The sequence below is a fragment of the Zonotrichia leucophrys genome, chromosome 3 (assembly GCF_028769735.1).
Source record: "Zonotrichia leucophrys gambelii isolate GWCS_2022_RI chromosome 3, RI_Zleu_2.0, whole genome shotgun sequence".
NCBI classification, from domain to species: Eukaryota; Metazoa; Chordata; class Aves; order Passeriformes; family Passerellidae; genus Zonotrichia; species Zonotrichia leucophrys.
This window is the reverse complement of record NC_088172.1, coordinates 75,037,195-75,057,834: the sequence shown is the minus strand read 5'-3', so window position 1 is coordinate 75,057,834 and position 20,640 is coordinate 75,037,195. Positions and strand designations below refer to the sequence as shown.

The following is a 20,640-nucleotide window of genomic DNA, read 5'->3' as shown; positions in this document are numbered from 1 at the left end:
GGCTGAGTATCCCAGTAGCCAGGGCATATCTTCCCTGCTGGCTCTGCCTTGTCCTTTCCCACACCTCAACCCTCTCCACTCCAACCTGCCTGACCTCCTGGCTCCCCATACCCAGACCTTAGTGAATGTTCAGGTGAACACTTGAGTCCAAGCCAGCAAGGCCATTGCTATGTTCTTATGTGCTGTGTACGATCCAATAGGTCTTTTTGTTCTTTTATGTGAACATAAGTTCACCAGAAACTCAAATACGTCTAACTTGTTGAGTGATGACAGATCTCCCAAGACAAAATGCCTAAATGCCTTCTGCCCTGAATACTGCACAGCCTGGCCCTGGATTGTATGTTTGTGATTGTATGTTTGTTGAGATCACACGTGGCCCTGTGACTTCATCATCAAGAATATTCCCAAGCATTAGGGCAAACTATTGCATTTGAGGAATGACCAAACACCCACAGCACTCCACAAACACCAGCACTGCTGGGAACCCCAGCAGCCAAGCAGATCAGCATGCTCCCTGCCCCACATGGCCCAGCATGCCTACAACACCATCCAGAACATGTGAGCAGCTCCACGTGTGTGCGCCTGTGCCCTATGGACTCTGTCTGGAAGCCCTGCACAGCCCCATGATCTGCCTGCCTTGGAGAAGGTGGTGCTCAGGGAGCCACACCTGTGGAGCAAGTATCTGTCACTGTGAGGCACCTTCTGCCAGAAGGTGTCACAGCAGATGGGAAAGGTACGCCGTCCTCCTCACCTCTCTCTTACGGTGAGCCTGAGTCAGTGACAGAGGTGATGGGGGTGCCCCATGTTACCCAGCAGCAGTTGGCTCCCTAATGGGCATGACAACAATCAGAACAGCAGTGTGCAGAGCCCCTGGAAAATAAACCCAGGCCTTCTTCATCCCTACAGTAAAGATAACTTCTGCCTGCAGACAGTGTCCTGTAGAGCACAGGGATCTCTGTGTCCTGTGTCTGCACTCTGCATGAAGGAGACTCAGCATGGCTTCACCTTGAGATCCCAAAAGCTTCAAGACTTATACAAGCTAGTGCCAAATACTTCTTTGTGAAAACCAGTAGGATTTGGGGTGTGAACAGCTTTTGAAAATTCTTGCTACATACCAGTGTGGGTTTTGTTTGGTAGATAAATTCATACATGAGGAAAATGGTTCCATCTGTAGCCTTCAGACAGTAACAACTGCCCAATGTCCTCTTGGAAAGTTCTCAAAAGTGATGTTATTATGGGTAGGATAAAAGTCTCCGTCTCCAGAGATGAGTCCTGAACTCCTCTCATTCCTGACTAGGTACATTTTTCAGAACAAAACTAATTCTAATTTTTCTCTAGACAAAACTAGCAGTCATTCTGGAATAGAAGTTTGTTTCATGTCAGTGGGGAGGGAAGCAAAGCCTGGCCTTTGTGTTGACCTATGTCATATCTATGTGGCTGCATGTCACCAATGCTACAAACTGGCAGGTCTGTCAGTGTTGCCCCCTGGATTCTGGTTCTCAGCTGTATCCCCTTCACCTCCAGCCCATGCAGGATGTGCAGCTGCTAGGATGTCCTTTCTAATAACAGAGTGTGCCCAAAACTCATCAGCAACCCCTCGAGATCGAGTGATGATGTAACGTTGAGTATCTGCAGAAAGGGAGTGTGGCAGGCCTGTAGGTGCCCTAAGGACTGCACACACCCTTGGACAGGCTCGCCTCAGGGCACAGTGCAGTGCAGTTGCCATCTCCAGTGTGTGCTGTTAGGTCCACCTAGTCTGCCTGGATTTTGTGTGGTTGAGTGACTTTGAGTTTCTTTCATAGCTCAGGATGTTTCCCTCTGCTGGTATGTTGTTAGAAGGGTCAGGCATTAATTTGTGTGGTTTTATAATTGATGTGCCTGCACCTGAAGGCCACAACAACAATTTGCACCAGGAAAAACGGAACACTCAGAGGAAAGCCTTGCTCGTTTTCTGCACCACAAGGGAAGTCTCTGGACCCTGCACATGACTCAGACATGGTCCACAGCAACTGCAGGATTCTGGCATCAGCCTGGTGATTTTGCAGGGCTGCCTATTGTACTCTAATCACCTGCTCTCATGGGCAGCTGCACCAGCATGACAGGTTTTCCTGCCTCTTCAAAACACAGCGCTGGCCAATGGATATGGGCAGAACTTACTGTTTACACTTTTCTGCATGGCAGACATGTCCTGTTTTTCTGTGGGAAACTGCTGCCTGGGAGGAAGTGGTGACTTCCTTGCGTGTCCTGTGTGTTACCCTTTCATCCATCTTCACTCTAAATCTCAGGACTGAGATTTTCCAACCGACCAAAAGGCTTTGAAATTCACGCTCCTCATGCAAGCTAAAACACTCTTCAATGCTTCTAACATGCTTGGTTGCTTCAAAGCGTGCTTCAGAGTGGGGATTATATCCAACAGCAGTGACCAGAAAAGCCAGTGTTGGCAGTAGGCACGACCCCAAAGAATTGTTTCCTTCGCCCAACTTTGAGTAAAGCAGGTCCTAAGAAGAAGAAACCCTAACACGTATGTGCAGTCTGGCAAACCTCATTTCCAGGGGCTCACTAGACCTGGCCATTTCTTTGTCAATCACTGAACTTGGGAGTGAGGCCCAAAGGAAGGCAGGTAGGTTCCATGGCAACTTTAGCCTCTCTCTGCTCACCAGGGTCAGCAGTTCAACATGCTGCAGTGGCAGTACCATGAGCAAAGCTAGGAGCCTGTTAGCCTGCTGTCAAATACATGGTGGTAAAAAAAAAATGAAATTACTCCAGCCCAAAAGCCAGCCTTGTTTGCTTGAAGATTTTATTCTGATGCTAGAAAGCATGGCGCAGGAGATGGGAAGTTCCTCCACAGCCCTCAGGAAAGTCCTGTCTTCCTAGACTACATCCTGAGCTTCTCTGGGTCTTGTATACCAGTGCACAGATTGGTCACCTGAGTAAAGAAGTTGTAGAGCATGGTGCTTTTATAACACCAAGGACACATACAATGCATACAAAGTTTATGGGTTTCTTTCTAATGCTCAGGTGTTTTCCTGCACCAGGTGAAATGTGGAGAGGAGATCAGCAGAGCTCTGACGACTGCACAGACAGGGAGGCTGTTTCACTCACTTGACATCTGCAAGGACACAAAATGAGTGTGGTGGTATCAATAGAGGCTCTAATTAATGTTTTGTCTGACAGACAGAACCCCCTGGAACTGAAAAGAGAGACCTGGAAACTCCAAATGGCAAGGGTGATACAGGGTGACAGCTGGAGAGAGAAAAATCCAGTCGACTGTAGACCTGATTTGTACAAGAATTGCACACATCCACTACCTGTCTCCAGCCAAGGAATGTGAGATTGTACAGTCTGCCTGGCTCACGCAGCATGGTCCTCAGTTCTCACAGGCACCACATTTCAGGAATATATTGAATTCCATCTTAAAAGAGGCTTGGTATTTGCCTGGAGTAGAAATCTGTTTCAGAGCCCAGTTACTGAACACAACCCCTCCAGGGTTATGGCATGTTTAACAGAGGTCATGAGCCTCATTGGAAAAGTGATTGCAGAAGTGGAGCTTTGGCTAGAGGTTGGGTAACATCAGAAATATTGAGCCTCCTTCAAATTTCCCTCCAAATTTGCTGTCCTGCCCTCACGTGCATCACCTTCTTGCCTTTTAAGATGGAAAAGGCTGCATGCATGCTTCAGTAGCTGCCCAGTGTTTGTTTATTTTTTTATGACCCATTTGCCTTAAAATTATCTTGATCTATTCCCAGTCTCCACAGATCAGCCCTAAAGTTACCATGTAAATCACAGCTCCCCACATTCTATACACACAGACAGGGAGCAATAAAGAAGCTATAAAAAGAAATTTGGCACCTTTTCAGCTTATCATCTAAGTGTAATTGGTTGTTCTTCACACAAGAAAAAAGCTGACCTCTTGCCTATATTATTTGCATGGAAGAGGTGAAGCTAGATGGGGTTTTAAAGTGGAAAATTTCTGAAAAATCAAGAAGTGAATGGCAGAGATAGGTCTATTGGCCCAGCTGTCAGGTCTAGGTTTCACCCTGGCTCACCCCTGCAGGAAAGGAAAAACATGTCTCCTCTCTATGGTGGCTGGGTGGACGAAAGAGTTGAGAGCAGCAGGGACCCTGATTTACAGCCCAGCTGTCCTCACTGAGAGGACATGATCAAAGCGCCCTGCGATCCCCCACTGAAGAGATGGGAAGAAACGGCTGACTGGCCATCTGCTTGGCATGTTCAGCTCTAGCATGAGGCCAGGCAAGGGCTTTGTTTTCATGGACCAGAGCCTCTCACAGTGGCTGCTGAGAGGAAGTGGCTGAAAACTAATTCTCAATTAAGTTGTGGAACCAGTAGGTGGGAAGTTCCACGCAGGCCAGAAGCCCATAATCTCGTCTAGAGATGACTTTTGTTAAGAAAGAAAAGGGTTTGTGATGTCCTGTCCACAAATTTCCTGGTGTACTCTGGAGGAGGTCATGACCCCTGAAAACCTGTGCCCCTCTCCCACTGAGGACTGAAGCAGCCATTTGGAGACCCAGCTAGCAGAACATGAGCAGATCCCCAACCAGAGATATCAAACAGCAACTTGGGATACTGCTCTCTGCGTTGAGCACAGGAGCAGGCCAAGGCCCTCTGTGGTTATGGGATAAATGTGTACAAGGTCACAAGTCACAAGCCGAGGCTGAGCTCAGAGCAGAGATGACTGTGGTCTCCTCGGGCCTTCACCACAGCATGGAGTGTGAGGCATCTCCAGAGACACAGTTTGACAGGGACAGTCTCCAATAATCCTGGGGAAAAGGCATGAGGCACCGGCCATGCCTAGTGCTGGGCTATTTCCAGAACATGGGGCCAAAGGGGCTCTTTGGGATTTGAGGGCAGGGCTTGCACAGGTGTATACTGCCAGCCTGAATTACATGGCAGGGTGCCACAGACCCCTCACATACACTGCTGATGGCTAGGCCACCAGATCTGGCTCACCTCCAGATGCCTGCTTGGAAAAGGAAGAGTACCCACGGTAAGCAAGCAAGAAAACTGGCTGAAGGGACCCTCGTGAGAGCAGTTCCACTCCCTGCCTGCAACCCCAGCAGCACTTCCTCCACCACAACATGGTGGTGTGTGTCTTGGACTATTTGATCTTTGGGAGTTTCTTGAGGGGAAAAGCAAAGAAGGGCCTTTGTGGAAATGTCATGCAGCTTGCCATCAAAGGGACGGCTCCAGGGCAGCCTCAGAAGGCTCCACTCTGTAGCTGGCATGGCTCCAGAGCATGTGGGCTGTGTAAGGATTCTGGGTCCTCCCACCTGGGGAAGGCTGCAAAGGAAGCTGTTGATGCCTGAGGGGCTGATTGTTCTTCCCTTATGAACCTGGGTAAGGGGTGGTTAGTGGAGAAAGGGACTGTGATTTGGGAACATATTTATATGGGCTATGAGAAATAAGGAATACGTGAGTCCCTAAAAGGACAGACCTAGGCAGAAGGGATGTGCAGAGTCACTGGGGCGTAGGTGGTATAGAGGTGGACTTTATGGACAGGAGTAGTTTCCACTTTGGGCCAGTCCTGCAAATCCAGCTGTGATTGCTCAGACTCACAACTTGGAACATACAGCAAAGCATTAGATTCCACCTCCAGCATGTTTATTCCTTCAGTTCCTCCAGCCACTCCTCACCCTAGCCTCTTAGCTCTAATCCTTCATGTTTACATCACACTGCCTACCAGGAGGACTAACTCTTGGCCTGCACAGGAGCTTGGTTCTTGAGGCTTGCTCTTACCATCACAGTCACACCCTGAGGCACGAGCCACCTGCATGGCCACCCTTCCCAAACACCACTGCCAGCCTGAAGGAAGTGGCTGAAACATGACATCCACACCTGGTGTTGACCCCTAATGCTGTTGCCATTTCCAGTTTTATTCAGTATGGCTTCCTGGATAAACAGATGTATTTTCCTCTCCTGACCCTTCATAAATATTATTTCAAGGGTGCCTTTGAAATTGTACAAACAATCACCTGTTTTCCACCTTCACACAATATTTTTACTGTCCTTCATTATGCAGATTTTTTTTTAGTCCCTGCCTGAGTTAACATTCTTCTCCAGTGGCTCTCACTTCTGTCTACCTCATAAGCAACAAGTGCCTTTCAGCCAGAGCCCTGAATTTCTTGCATCCCAAATAATTTCACAGTATTTCAGTCACAGCAACAACTGAGGGATTCTTACAGTATTGGAGGCCTGCGCCTTCCTCACAGAGATATCAAGAATTCTATCAAAAAGGTCTAGCCTGACAAGGTTTTCTTCCTTGAAAAACTAAAATGCTAAATTTGGATGTCTTACATTACTGTAGAATATGGGCAAGTGAGGGAAAACCTGCCCTTATGCGCCCTAAAGCTTGTCTTTTTTTCTAACTGTGTGATTTGGTGCAAGCAAAAGATATATTTTCTCCCCGTGACACTTTATTTCTTTTTATTATCTACCACAGATAAACACAAATATGGAAGACTGTAAACGTGAATGGCTGGGGTGAGGTAGCAGAAGCAGTCATCCCATCTGCATTTCAGAATTTAGTGCAACCATAAAAACCATACCTGATAAAATACTAGAAGCAAAATCAGCAATGAATGCATCATCACCATCATAAAGGCACTGAGAAGTCAACCACAAACAAGCACAAAGGGGAGTCTTGAAGGCCTCTGAATTTTGCTGATTTACTGCTACTGCTCTTTTTTTTGTACTTATTAGCTGCCATCCCATCTTGAGTAACATCTCTGAAGCAAGCCCTGGAGAAGTGTGGCAGCCAGAGGCTATTTTTCCTCTGTTCTCATCTTCTGCTTGAAGACCTTTGCTCCCTCAGCAAATCCTAACAAACTTATATGGCACTTGAATGAACAGCTTAACTGTAAACACAGAGCAGGACCAAAGGTGAGATAAACAGGAGCCCAGCAGCTCTCAATGATCCGGGAACAAGGGGCAGAGTTGACGTTCAAGAATTGGACTGAGACTGATGTTTGCTTGCCCCTGAGATCACAGGATGTTGTTCTGAGGACCCTTTCCATGGGGTTCTTGTAGGAAATTCACTGCCTGTTAAAAGCAAAGTGGAAGAGAAGAACAAAATTAACTCCATAGCTCAGACCACTGACTGACCCTCTGACATGCTCACCCACTGCCTGGTCATCCATCACACTGACCTCATTAGCAGCAATGGGGTCCTCCTGCAGCTTATGCACCCTCTGCTAGTACAGCTCCCTGGGACAGGAGTTTCCCTTCACCGGGTTTGCACAACACACAGAGCCAGGGAGAATCAGTGGAAATACTTACAGATAGATAACCACTGTTTTTCTAAGAGCAGACTTGCATTGCTTTTGGCAACATTTGACACAGCCAGCTTCAAAACACTTTTCCTGGACCAGGAACATGAAAAAGCTCAGCAGGATTGCAATGAGAAGGTGCCTTGCTCGTTGAAGAGAAGACTGGTATTAGCTGCTGCTTCCTCAGAGCCCGCTCACTACCTGTGAGACCTCGGCTCATGTGCCTTCCCCCAGCACCTCCAGGATGCATGCAGCTTCATGGTGCAGTGAAGAGGGTGCCAAGGGCCGAGCTGTAAGGCCAGAGTGACTCTACCAGGTGATGTGCTTGGAGTGCTGGGCTGCACCTTTCTGCAGACACGCCAGCAGCGTGTTGGTGAAGCTGCTTCTGCAATGTGTTATTTACCTCCATACCCCATAGCGTGGCTGCACCTGGAACCAGTGTCTGCAGACAGAGCAGGCTAGAATGTTTTAAAACATAGCTTTTTGCCCCAAAAGATTTTTATATTAAATGAAATTATTTTTTAATAACCAGATATGAATATCAGTGGAACTTTCCCTGGCAAAATATGTCAACTTGGGCATCTTCTTTGTTCTGGGTGGAGAAATACATATTCATAAATTTTAAAAATTCAAAATTTTATTGCAGCTTTCATTGTAATGCTTTTTAACTTAATGAGAGGCCCAGCATGCTATCACCATATGAAAGACTTGAAATATTGCCATTTTATTTCCTTTCTTAAATCATGATGGACAGCTGCTATTTAGTACTAATTAAAACACCTTATCTTTTTTCACAGATCAAAGTGTCTCCTGTTTGTTTTGTAATGAAGCAGTGTGACACTTTTTGTGTTTGACTTTTTGTCAGACTGTTTCATTACAAACAAAAGTCACTTTGATCTGCAGAGAAAGACTAGATTTTTTAATTAGTACTATATAACAGCTGACTTTAATTGTGCTTAAAAATAGAAAAATGGAAGGCTTCATATCTGTTGTCATATCATGCACTAAAACTTTGTCCTAAAACAGGCAGCAATCTCTGTAAAATACAAAAAAAAGACACGAATTAGGATTTTTAACAGATGCTTTGAAATTCCAAGATGTAAATGAAATATAAAATGTAAACTCTAAAATCCCGAAACTGGAAACACTGTGAGGATCCATATTGTAAGAAAAAAAAAATTGATTTGCAAATCTCTTTCACAATTACTCTTCACATGGAAAAGCTGAGGGTCTTGCCCTGAAAATCCATGGGCAAGGGCTAAGAAGAAAATCATGGAACAATTTTTTGGCGTGTTAGGACAACCCACAGCCTTGGTGGTCCCCTGGCTCCTCTTCACTTCTAGACATGGAAATAGCCACGTCTGTTAGATTTGTATCTGCTGCTCTGTATGAGCATTGCCTTGAACAGCAGAGTCCCATTCTTGACTGGCACCTGATGATACTACTGATGAAGAGTAATAAAGCATCTTTTGGCAAGAAGACAGCACCTCTTTCCTGCTACACTCACATTTTGAATCAGCCTTTCCACAGATGACTGCCAACAAATTTATCGCCCCTAACTCCAGGTTGGGCACCAGCACCAAACATCAGAACCTTTTGTTCTCTTCACTAGCTCTATACCATATTTTGGGCCAAAGCCAGACTTCCAGTTCTTCTCTCCAGACCAATTCACAGTTTGGGTGCTGACTGCCTAAGGGAACTGTTTCATGCTTTCTGGTGGTGGCTGCTCACAGCAGCAGTGATTCACCCTAGAACTTTCGGTCTCAATGGAATGCTGATGTCTGCAGCAGATGGGCATCTTCCCTGCAGCTGACTCCCACCCATGGAGCTTGCCCCTGCAGGGAGCCACAGGAATGACTCCCAGCTTTCCCATCTCCCAAGGCCAGAGGCATGTCTCATTTCAGGCAACTCACCAGAACAACGCCACACACTCCAAATTGAACCCTCACTGCTGCAAGCACCAAAGAAGATTGTCTGTCCCACTGATGCAGAGGTTGCCAGCGTGACTAAAGGACCTGCTCCCAAGGAAAAACTGTGTGGAAACAGGAGGGATGGCAAGGGAAAGTGGCAGCATCCCTGCCAGCAGCACATCTCCACCAGCAGCCAGCACCACATGCTTCATGGGAGGTAGTAAAACTCTCGTAGTGGACAGTTATGCAACAGGCTTCCTTGTCTAGCTCGCAGCAATTATTGTCATGCAAGATGAAGATTTATATCCCATGTAGGTTTTTTAGCCCAGCTGGTGTAGGGGTGGATGATATTTTTATTGCTTCTGTATGGAAAATGTGAGAGTAATGTCTTCCCAAGCTCCTGGCCCCAGTCGTGCTTTCACACAGTGAATTCCACAGGTTACATACTGTGTAATGCAGCGTGTTCCTTTATTAGTATTTCAGGTACAGTATTTTAAGTCATGATCTTTTTCTTGCTCATTCTGGTATTTTAATAAAGAGTAAATGCCTGGATCTTATGCGCCTTCTCCCTGCCAATATTCTTTTCATTCCCATGTCACATCTCTCTCACTAAATTAATAGTCCTAAACTTTTCTTTATGAAATCCTCTTCTAATAATTTGTATCAACTATCTTTAGACATCTTCTATTTCTGATATATTCTTCAGAAAAGTGACAAAATCTGAGTACATCGTTTCAAATGTAGACATAATTTTGATTCATAGGAAGGTATCATAATACAGCATTTTCGGTGCTAGCTATTGTGATCCCTACTGATTAAGTAGCCTGAAAAGGACCTTGATGTTTTCCTGAGTAAGAAATAAATAATTTAGGGCCTGTCATGTTACATAAGTAGCTTAAATTGATTTTTCATGTTGCATTACCTTGAACCTACCCCTGCTGAAATTAAACTGCCAGCTGCCTATTCTGGAGATACTCACATTCTTCTCTTCTTCAGTGCTCCCAGCAACACCAGTACCAGGGCCCAGGCAGGTGCAGCAGATGTGACACAGCCCTCTGGCAGTCTTGTGTGGTGGGTAACATATCCTCCACCCGCTGCTGGGGAGATGCCTGCTGAGTGTTCTGCTACACCACGGACAGGACTGCAGTGAAGGTGAATGGCTACTGTCTGAGGGGCTAAATCCTTGCCTCTGCATGCCCACAGGGATCCTCAGGCACTTTTCACCCAACTTTCTTCTTAACACCTGCCCAGTACTAGCCATAACTTTTCTTTTAGTCCTCTTTTCCACAAGCCTTGGTGATTGTTGAGCAAGGTAACACCTTGTCTTGGGGTGAACACCTGTCTCTTGGAAAGACAGCCAAGTTGAGAGCGCAAGGCTCAGTGATCCCACTCCATTGGTGTGTGTTTCTCCATGGGTCAAACTAGAATTTGGCAAATGACCCTAGCTCCATACACCATCTCTCACCTGATGCTGATGATGCTGCTGGGAATATCCATCCCTTTGTGATTGCTGCTGCTGTTTTTTAATTGTGATCAGTGACTCAGCACAGGCTGGAGGAGTTGCATCAGTAAAGCTGAGAGCAATGAAAAGTGATTTGGCTGAACGTGGATCAGGAAAGCTCCATACTTTCTTTACAGTGACAAGGAAGAGCAGAATTTGGAAGACAATTGGCAAGGTCCTATAGATCTTCAAGATTTATCTCTTGGTACAGACTCTTGGGGCTTTATTAGAGCTTTTTATGTAGAATTGTCTAAACCCTCAGTAGTTATAAATCAGCACTGCTCCAATTAATTCAATGAAACTGCCAATTGACACCAGATAAGCACACAGTTTGTAATACAGTCGTGAATTCAACCAGATCACCTTCTTTTCATAAATACCTGTCTGGTAGTTTTTCCTCCAGGAGCCCTGCAGACATTTCCTCCTGGAATCCAGCAGACTCCATGTCCTTACTGTCTCTCTGGGCACAAAGTAACATCTGAGTGTTAGCTCCATAAAAAGAAAAAAAAAAGAAGCACACATGGGTTTTTTACAACAGAGACCTATTAGCAAGTCAAAGCAACAGCTTGGAATGGTGGAGGCACAAATGTAAGGAATCTGTGGTATTTGTAAGAAATGCAGATAGCAGATGATTTGACTTATTTCCAAATACTACAGCAAATGTTCCTCTTAATGCACAGGGTTGTGCTCAGCCTATTGCATTGTCTGCAGTAGCACTGTATTTATGGACAGCTAGAGGCAAATACATAAACCTTCTTGTAAGAACTTCTTGACCCGTACAGCAAAGGGATAATGCTCCTTCTTTCAGCAGTGGATTTCTGGACATTTGCAAACAGCAAATTCAGCATCAAGGAAACCCTCTATGAAGCAACTGAGTTGCTGTACCAAGAGAATGATTCAGGAGGTTACTGCAGGACAGTGGGAAAGGCAGAAATTAAATCTACTAACCCACTTTCAGGCTACAGTCAATCAGTTCTCCAGCCTTGAATTACAAGCCAAAATCCTGATTGCACTGGCTGCAATCTTCCCTTTTCATTGGGAGAATAATACCTTCATCTCTCACACTCCTAGTCCACACTCTAAACCTTACACTCTTAGTAGAAAGTCACCCAGAAAGACTAATTTATTTTCTTTACAATTACGTAAAAGCAAAGTTCCCATGGAGCAGAGTGCATTTTCTTGCTCTTTAGTTTCCTTAGGAAGTCTCCAGTGAAGACTCTTGAGGAGAGGAAGAAGTCCAAGTTCTCAGTGAGAGACTTCTCAAAACTACTTTGCTCCTGTTCAGGCAAAAATTGAATAAATCATTGAAGTTCAATCTGAATCTCTTGCTGTGTTTTTGGTGGTGATGTTTCAACTCAGCTTATTATTCTCATTCCAGGAGATTTCTCCTTTGCCTGCCTTCCTCTTTCCTATTCTCTACATCACATAGATATTTTTTGCTGTTTTCCTACTGTTCATTGCACTCTATCCCCCAGGTGTTATCCATCTTATTTTACCTTTTTCTATTTTCTTAATAATTTTTTCTTGAAGTTCAGTCTGAATTCAGGGTAAGCTCTCTTTCACGACTCCAGGGTGCCTGGATATTTTGTTTCTCCTGATGCTGGTTGCTGCATCTTTCCATTTCTCATTGTTCATCCAGCTATAGGTGGCATTACTTATATCTGTTCTCTGAGGTGTAGGAACATTTTCTGCTTTACACATCTAAGTCCATACTCTGGCCACATTCTGATTTCCTGCTGGGACAATACTGAATATACTGATTCTCAGTCTCCATGTTTCTATGCCATGCCTTAATGTCCACAGGAAGAGGATCAAGTTGCCTGTGCAAGAAGACACATCGAAGACAGATCTCTGCCTTGGAGACTCACAGGGCACAGAACCAGAGCCTGTGCCATAGTGTATCACTCTATCCAAAATATGACACAGGTTTTTCTGACTGTACTTGAACAATGCTGTAAAAACTCCACCTCTTCAAATATCTTTACCATACCTTCTTACAATAACTTAAACCAGACTTTGCATGTGAGAAGTGCTCAGCACCTCTAAACTTACAATCACATAGTTGCTGAGCTGGGCAATGAGATAAGAGATAAGAGAAAGCTTCCACAACCAAAAATACGTACAAAGATGGAGCCTATAATCACACAGCAATTTGGCAATAGGTTCGGTACAGTACTAGGTCTCCTGATTGTCTCCACTGGTGCCCTCACCAGATTATATGACATTTCCCTCTCCTCACTCCCTTCTCATAATTTTCTCCATTCCCCCCAAGCCACTCCTTTCCTTTTATTTTAAGAGCTGACTCTGCCATTTCCCATCTATAAGGTGACATATGAAAACTTTCTTAGAAAACAGTCATAAAAAGAAGAACAAAATGAAAAAGAAAGGCCCAATGGAGAGCAGAAAATTACAGTGTCTGGGCCATATTTACAATAATTATAATTATTATAATACACAATAGGGTGTAGAAACCCGTAATTCTCCCGGTGCTTTCTGATTTTTAGATCTATGTTTAGAAAGCACATGTCAGAGAAACAGTCAGAAAAGGAATACCATGAAGTCACTTTCCTCTCTGTGTTGTAAAGCCGTTGGGGAGAATATTTGTGTCTGCAGGAACACAGGGACAAGCAGCTTCAGAAATGAAACCATCATTGTCCGTCCCAGAATAATGTGCTACCTGCTAAAGTGAAAAACTAAGCTTTCTCCTGACACTATTTCACAAAAAGAGGCCCTCCTTTTTCCTCCCCATCCATGTGTCATTTTTATAGGACCAGACATTTCTCCCACTTCTGAGGCTTTGATGACTCTTCCCCAAATGTCAGACTCTATGCCAGCAGCCATGACCCCCATCCCACAGTAACGTAAACTTGGACTTGATCCCTTCCTTACACAAACTATTGTGGTGGTATCTGAAGACCTCCTGGTAGCACCTGAGGCAGTCTGGCTGACATCTGCCCTACAGGACTCCCTTCCTCATTCCTCTCTCACAGGCAGGAGCATGAATGTAATGCAAGTGTTTTATTTTCCTCACCAGGTATCGAAGAGAAAGCAACTTTCAAGTGCCCTCATGCATAAGACAGAAGATGGGAAGGCTTGTGATGTTCTTTTGCTCCTGCAGACAGTTATCTAGCCCACCAGACAGCTCTTCTGGCAGCCCAGAGGAGTTCTACCCATTTGGCAGCAAATTCTGTTGCTCATTGCTGCAGTTTAGTTCTTAAAACGCATGCAATCTCTTCAAGGAAAGGGATGAGATTTTCAGTTCTAGTCAATAGGTCTGTCACGAGAATAAGAGCTCATATTCCTACCTAATCCTCTACAGAGACTCACCTTGAAGCCAAACCAGTCCATTCTGGTCTTCTCCCAGGGTACAGCGTGAGTCTTGCGTCTGTTAGAAGAAAGAGAGAGGCGTCTCCATAACTGCAGTTTCTATTATGTCCACAGGAGTCTGTGTTGGTGTGCATTTACCTCCACTGATCTCTGCACCCTTTCCTGGCTCATACTCTGCCCTCTGTACCCTGTCTCTCAAGCCCTGCTGTTCTGCTCTAAGCATCACCTTGCAGCTGCTGTGATATATGCCAACATATCCTGCAGGGAAACTTCATTGCCAGTAGCAAAAGTGGTTTTTGAAGTGCTATGGAAGTGCCCATATCCCTTTCAGGAAGCTTGGGACAACTTCTCAGACTATTTATCTGGAAGCAACTGTGGGACCATAACTCCTGCTGTGCCAAATGGACACTGAGGACTTTCTAACCAGCAAGATGGATTAGAGGCATTTTCACTGGAAATTGATTTCTTTCTAAACACAGGCTTAATAAAGACACCTTAGTTGTCTTTATTAATACATTAATGGCTGATAGCAGCACCTGAATATAAAAACTCACAGTGAGTAATTACTAGGAAACCTGTCTGAGTAGCAGAGCCATGCTTAGTGACACCTGGGTAAATAGGAAATCAACTGGGACCAGCTGTGAAGGAAGAGAGGGTCTGTGTTTTGGGGAGGAGTGAATACACCCTGCCTTCAAGCTCCATTTGTTATTGGGGATGTGTATGGGGATCAGTTCTCTGTATTGCACAGCTGTGTATGAATGTATGTACATGAACACATCTGTGTGTGTGTGTTTCTTTTTCTTTGAATGTTACACATTTTTTGCTGAAATAAGGGGGAGTGAGACTGTACCATAGATATCCATAAGCAGAGGAGAATCATCTATGCAATATTTATGCCAGTCTGCAAACCCCCTTCCAACCCAGCAGTACACATCAAGGTCAGGCTCAAATAAAAAGTCACAGGATTATCCCAAAAATGGAGTGTGTCACATGCCTTCCCCAGGCATCCCCTGTGCTCTGGTGCAGGCCTAGAGGAGAAGAAGGATGAAGAAGCACAAAAAACTTAGAGGAGTTCTCATCAACCCTTGCTGTTTCCTAAGGGGCAGGTGGAGACATTTGCATGGTGCCTTCAGCAGCCAAGATGAGCTCTGTCCCTTACAGTGAGGAAGGCTGCCAAAACAAGGAGGTTTTCCATAAAGAGGGCTGAGAGTCACACCTGACCAGGTGTTCTTGCTCTCTTATGAGGCTAGCTGCCACCCCACCTCAAATGAGACAGCCTGAAGTAGGGAGAGAAGGTGATCAGATAGATGCACACAGAGTTATCTCAGATATGCACCTGCCACTCAGCCAGCGCCAGAGAGACGCCAGGCACAGAAGGAAATTTTTTTTTCCTCTGACGTTTTTGGTGTGGATAACAGAGTTCAAGCAGAGCAGAGGAGCCCAGCAATAATGGCTTCTGTTGCCTTAAGCTAAGCTGCTTAATTGCATTGGACTGGTTCATCTAATCAAGGAGAAAGGTGAAATCCCTGGTTTCTTGCCCCAGCTGACTTTCCTCAATTAACAAAGCCCCTGAGCCAAATTCTGGGTGATCCCAAATATCAGAAATTACTGAACAGGGCAAACAGACAATAGTGGGCAATAATGTGTGGCATGTACACACTGAAATGGCTTGCAAATCAGGCTGATTCTGAAGCCCAGTAGCCGTGATCCTCCCAGCCTGCTGGAAACACATCATTCTTAACTTACCTCCTCTCCCATTCTCTGGGCTCTGGGCAGCAGCAAGCAGTTCCCAAATGATTTTTGGTATTTAGAAGAAACTCTGCTGAAACATTTGAAATAAGGATCTTTTTTTCCATTCAGTATCTCACAGTTCAGGGTCATTTTCTCTCATTCTTGCCCTTCTCCTCCTTAGCAAGACCTTGGCTTACTGTTTAAAGAACTTGCAGTCACTGTAAGTTATAAACTGTTCCTCCAGAATGTTAAACTAAAGATCTTGATGTACCTCAAATAATCATGAGTAGAAGACTAAAACATCTCCTCAAGAAGGCCCCTAGCCTGTACTGGTCTCTTTCCATGTCCTGTCACTCAAACATCCCAACTCTGCAGCAAAACTGGATGATATGGGATAGAGCCTTGGCCAGTGTGAGATCAGGACAGGGCTGGAGCTGACCTAAGAGAATGTGTCCCACAGCATAGAGAGAAGCACCGGTAGTCTCATTAATTTTACTTTGGAGCCATTCAAGGCAAGGCAGGTACCAAAGGAACAGTTTTGGTGCCAATCTGCTTTCTTTGAGCCATGACAAGTTCCACATTAGCTGGGGACAGAGTCCAACTAAACCAGTGACATGCATGGAGCTTGACCCTGGTCTTCTCTCTCTGGTGACTGATGCAGCATCAGACACCACAGTGTCAGAGAGGCTCAGTGATCAGTGCTGTGGTTGCTGTGGGAAGGGGACCCACCACCAATACACAGGAAGGGCTCATCACACACATCACTCTTGCGGCTGCGTGTTTATCACCAGCATCAGCCACATCACCTTCGAGCCCCGGGCTCCAGTGCCACATACCCTGCATCTGCCCAGATGTCACCACCCACCGCAGACAATGCTCCAAACCCTCCATCTGCTCTTGAGGGCTGCTGGCTGGCCAGGGCTTACCTCTTTGTCCTTCTACCCACACTCCCAGCCAAGCCAGGCTTTCCCTGCCAAGCTGGGGTTTATGCCAGGAGAGGGAAGTACCCTCATGCAGGGGAAGGGTGAGCTGGAAGGTGGACGCTGAGATGGCTCTGGTACCATGCTGTGCCTGATCCCTGTGGTGGACGTAACGTGTATCCACAGTGCAAATATCACGAGACCTGACTGCACATCCTGCTGCCACGACTCACCCAACACGTGGCCCTGGGCAAGGCTTTTGCCACTTCCTTCTTTATGTCTCTCTGCCTATCTGTCTTGTCTAATTAGGTAAAAGCTTTCCAGGGTAGAGATCGTTTCTCCCTGGGCTGTGACACAGAGTGGCTGGAAGTGCTCCTAGACACAATTAACACCCAAGCAGAGCAGACCCTCTGGATATGACAGTGTCAGCAGGAACAGGCATCCCTAATACAAACGTATCTTGTCTCAATTAGCAGGCAGCAAAATGTCAGACCTTTTGTGATTTGGTTGGAAAGCTAAGGATCTCCCCTACAGAACCAGCCGAGTGGCTCCCTACTCTCAGCATGCCAGGAAAAGCGTGGCTTTTGCAGGCAGTGCAGGACACATCTCCAAAAAGCCTTGCAGGCTTGACTCAAGCACAGAGCAGAAAGGCTTTCTTGATCTTTGGTGCTGCGAAGGGAAAATCTTTGCCCACTGGTTGGAGATAGCTGGAAGGCTTCTGAAGCTCAGCCTGTCTTGCAGGTAGAGGAACACAGGCAGAGGGGAGAAATTTAATACTCCTCTGCAGGGCCAGGAATTGGACTTGATGATCCTTGTGGGTCCCTTCCAACTCAGCATATCCTGTGATTCTGTGACCCTGGCATAGTTACCACAAGGGCTTAGGGCTGCTCGCCTGCATCAGGGCAGAGATAACATCAGCCTACTGAAGATAGTCTCAAGCAGCCTAATTGTTCCTGCAGAAGGAAAACGTGGGCCACAGGAGCTGCTCTGGCTCTTGGCTAATTGTCAGGCAGTTGTGCTGCTGGGATTGTGTATCTTGGAGGAAAGGCTGCTGAAGATGGATGCTGTGGCAGCCAGCATGGAGATGAACCTTGTTTAAATACCATGAAGGATGGGTGGTCAGAGGAGTACACCGAGGAGCAGGCTCAGTTCTCTGCCTCCTGCTCCTCCCTGGGGATGTAGTTCCAGGTTGTGGTGCTATGCCAAGCAGGGTGGTTGCCATCTCAGATGAAAATGATGAGGGCTCTATTGAGGGCCAAAGGAGAGTAGGGAGCAGTGGTGTGATGGCTGTTGGGAGTTTTAACAGGAGCACTGCAAGGGATTCAAAAGCAGGGTCTCACTCAGTCTTTGACTACCTGCCTGATAATTTCATTGCTGTTTGCCAGTAGATTGAAGATATTGAGAAGAGAATGTCATGAGTCTAGCACCACTACAGACACTGCTAACCACAAATGCAATCACCACAAACAGCGTAGCAGAATGGCAAACCTGAGGTGTGTGGACATACCAAACCCAGACTCTCCTCGCTAAAATTCACATGCTTAGGATGTTTCCTACATTGCTTATAAATAACACATTTGCCTTAAATATTCGGAAACCCACAGTTATGTCCTCTAGAATTCATGCCAAACAAAATAAGAAAACATTTTGAGATTATATAAGTCTATGTGCTTGAGAGCTGCATACTAAAAATGGTAGTGGCAACAAATGCAGTGTTCTTTCTCTTCCTGGTGGACACAGGAGAAGTAAAGTGTGTGTCAGGTATGTTCTGGCCAAGGTGGAAACTAGGGCTGGCTTTGAGCATGTGGTTCAGGGAGCCTTCCTCTCCTTCTGTCTGAAGTCCTCTTCTCCCTGCTCTGAACAGTTCACCAGTTTGGCTCATCACCCTGGCAAGACATGCAACAGAAGCCAGCTACCCTGATGGAGATCCACCTACACCAACCAGGCTGATTACAGGACAGGGAGCTGAGCTTTGTGGAGCTTGAGAGGCAGCAAGAGCTCAAGCAGTCTCCCTTTAAGCTCATTCATAAAACAGGAGTCCTGATCCTTGTGAATCCACATGCTCACCAAAAGGAGCCTGGAAATGATCTGAGTGAGAGCACAGATGGAAATCATTGTCATCAGGGAGGCCAAGAGCTTTGCAGGAAGCACGAAAGGATCAGATGTTTCAATGGATAAAAAAGAACACCAGAGCTACATGAGACAGAATAGAAATGTAAGAGATCTTAGCCCTCTTCCTCCAAAATACAAGCCAGCCCTGGCTGACAGGGACAAAAGGACATATCTGAGCAGGTTGGTTTGTAATTACCTGCAGCTGCATTTCCTGCCCTTTTTCCCTGAAATGTCTGGCACTGGCCCCATCCCAGATGTAACTCTGAATTAAACCACTGGGAAACTGGCAAGAGTGGAAGGAGGTTCTGTGGAGGGGAGACAAGGAGACAAACTGAGAAACCTCGACTGTGGTAGAGCGCACACATCCCCCTCTTGCCTTCTCCCTTATCCCCCCTTTCTCCCCCACCACTTCTGCCAAGGAAAGATCTTGCCTAAGCAAAGCTCTGATGACAGAACAGTCTGCCTTGGATATTTAGTTAGGCAAGGGAAAAAGTTAATTTTCAGACCATCTGTCCTGTCCAAAGAATAGCAGTCTTTCCCAAACTGAGCTAACTCCATGAAATGGCAACAGTAAGCAACATGATATTAAACAATAATAAATCAAAGCTGACATCATTTGGAGCATATCCGAACCCTCCCCTGTGGGGGCATCACTCTTCTGTGTGTCAACAGCAGAAAGAGAAAAGCAGAAAGAAGCTTAATCTGAATCAGATAATAGACAGTGGACCTAAGATGGTATTCCTGAGAGTTCATCCTGCCCCATCCTTCCTTCCTGTGTCCCTTTCCCATTCTCAGAGTGCCCACAGCAAGCCTTTTGGAGGGGTCTTCTCTGTCTCCTTTGCAGCAGATAACAGTCTAGAACAGCAAAGCCACTCTGGGCTCAGAGGGCTGGGACAGTCCATCCCCACAGCAAACCTTCCAGAGCCTCTGCCTTTGCAGTGAGCTCCCTTCTTCAAAACTGCAATAGAGATGCCCATCTTAGTCCAGACCAGAGAGCTCAAAAGCTCAGACATATTAGGAGCATCAGGGTAGAAGGGGAACACTTGGGGTGGATCTGGAGTAGAGGATGCAATGAGAGTTTGACAGTGACATAAAGCGACAAAAGAGCAGTCCAAAATCATGGGAATGGCTTGAGAAGACATCCCTTTATCTTTAAATTAGATGGAGAGTAATGGGAGAGTATGGGCAGCAGCAGCAGACAGCCAAGCTTGGTCTAAGAGGTGTGTGCAGTCCAGACATCTCAGTGACATGCTGTGAGACAGAAAACTAGGTTAAAACTCAGATTAAAACTCAAGCTCATCAGGGTGTGTTTACCAAAATGCAATCCCGCTGCTGGAATACAATGCAGACATATGCAAGGGATGGCTGGGTTTAGCTATCTCCCTGTAAAATACTAATGGAGAAGTGACTTGAGGGAGTTTTTCTCCTTGGCCAGTCCTATAGCTGTATACTGAGCACTTCAGTGTAAACCTATGTTTTGTTGCCTTTAATAGGAGCAGAAAAACGAAGCCATTTTCCCAGTGATGTACCAGCAAGGGACACCAGTGTCAGGTGTACTGCAGACAGAGTTTCTGCTCATGTCTCCACTCTGCACATAATTCCCCAGGTAAGGATATTTATGCCTAGACATAAAGAAGTCTCCTCCCTCAGTCCCTCCCTCATTCAATGCTTTCTTCAACTGCATGTCCAAGAAACCAGCAAGCAGGCAAGGGCAAGGTGCAAGTGGATGGTGTTCAGAGAGCCCAGCTTGAACCTAAAAGCTGAGGGCATCTCTAAACTTGTGCTATGGGCACTGTCAGCCCAGTGCAGGATGGTTCACAGCGCAAGGCCAGTGCTGCCCTTCAGCTATTTCAGCC

The 20,640-nt window shown here is 45.9% G+C and overlaps 1 protein-coding gene across 1 annotated transcript in view; it reads right to left on the bottom strand.

Annotated features, from left to right (window-relative positions):
* Nucleotides 1–14,043: 14,043 nt before the first annotated feature.
* Nucleotides 14,044–20,640, bottom strand: part of VEGFA (vascular endothelial growth factor A) — a 41,686-nt gene continuing 35,089 nt past the window's right edge. Inside the window, exon 10 of the transcript XR_010439598.1 lies at nt 14,044–14,079. The gene's annotated coding sequence lies outside the window, so the exon portion shown is untranslated. The remainder of the gene's footprint in view (nt 14,080–20,640) is intronic.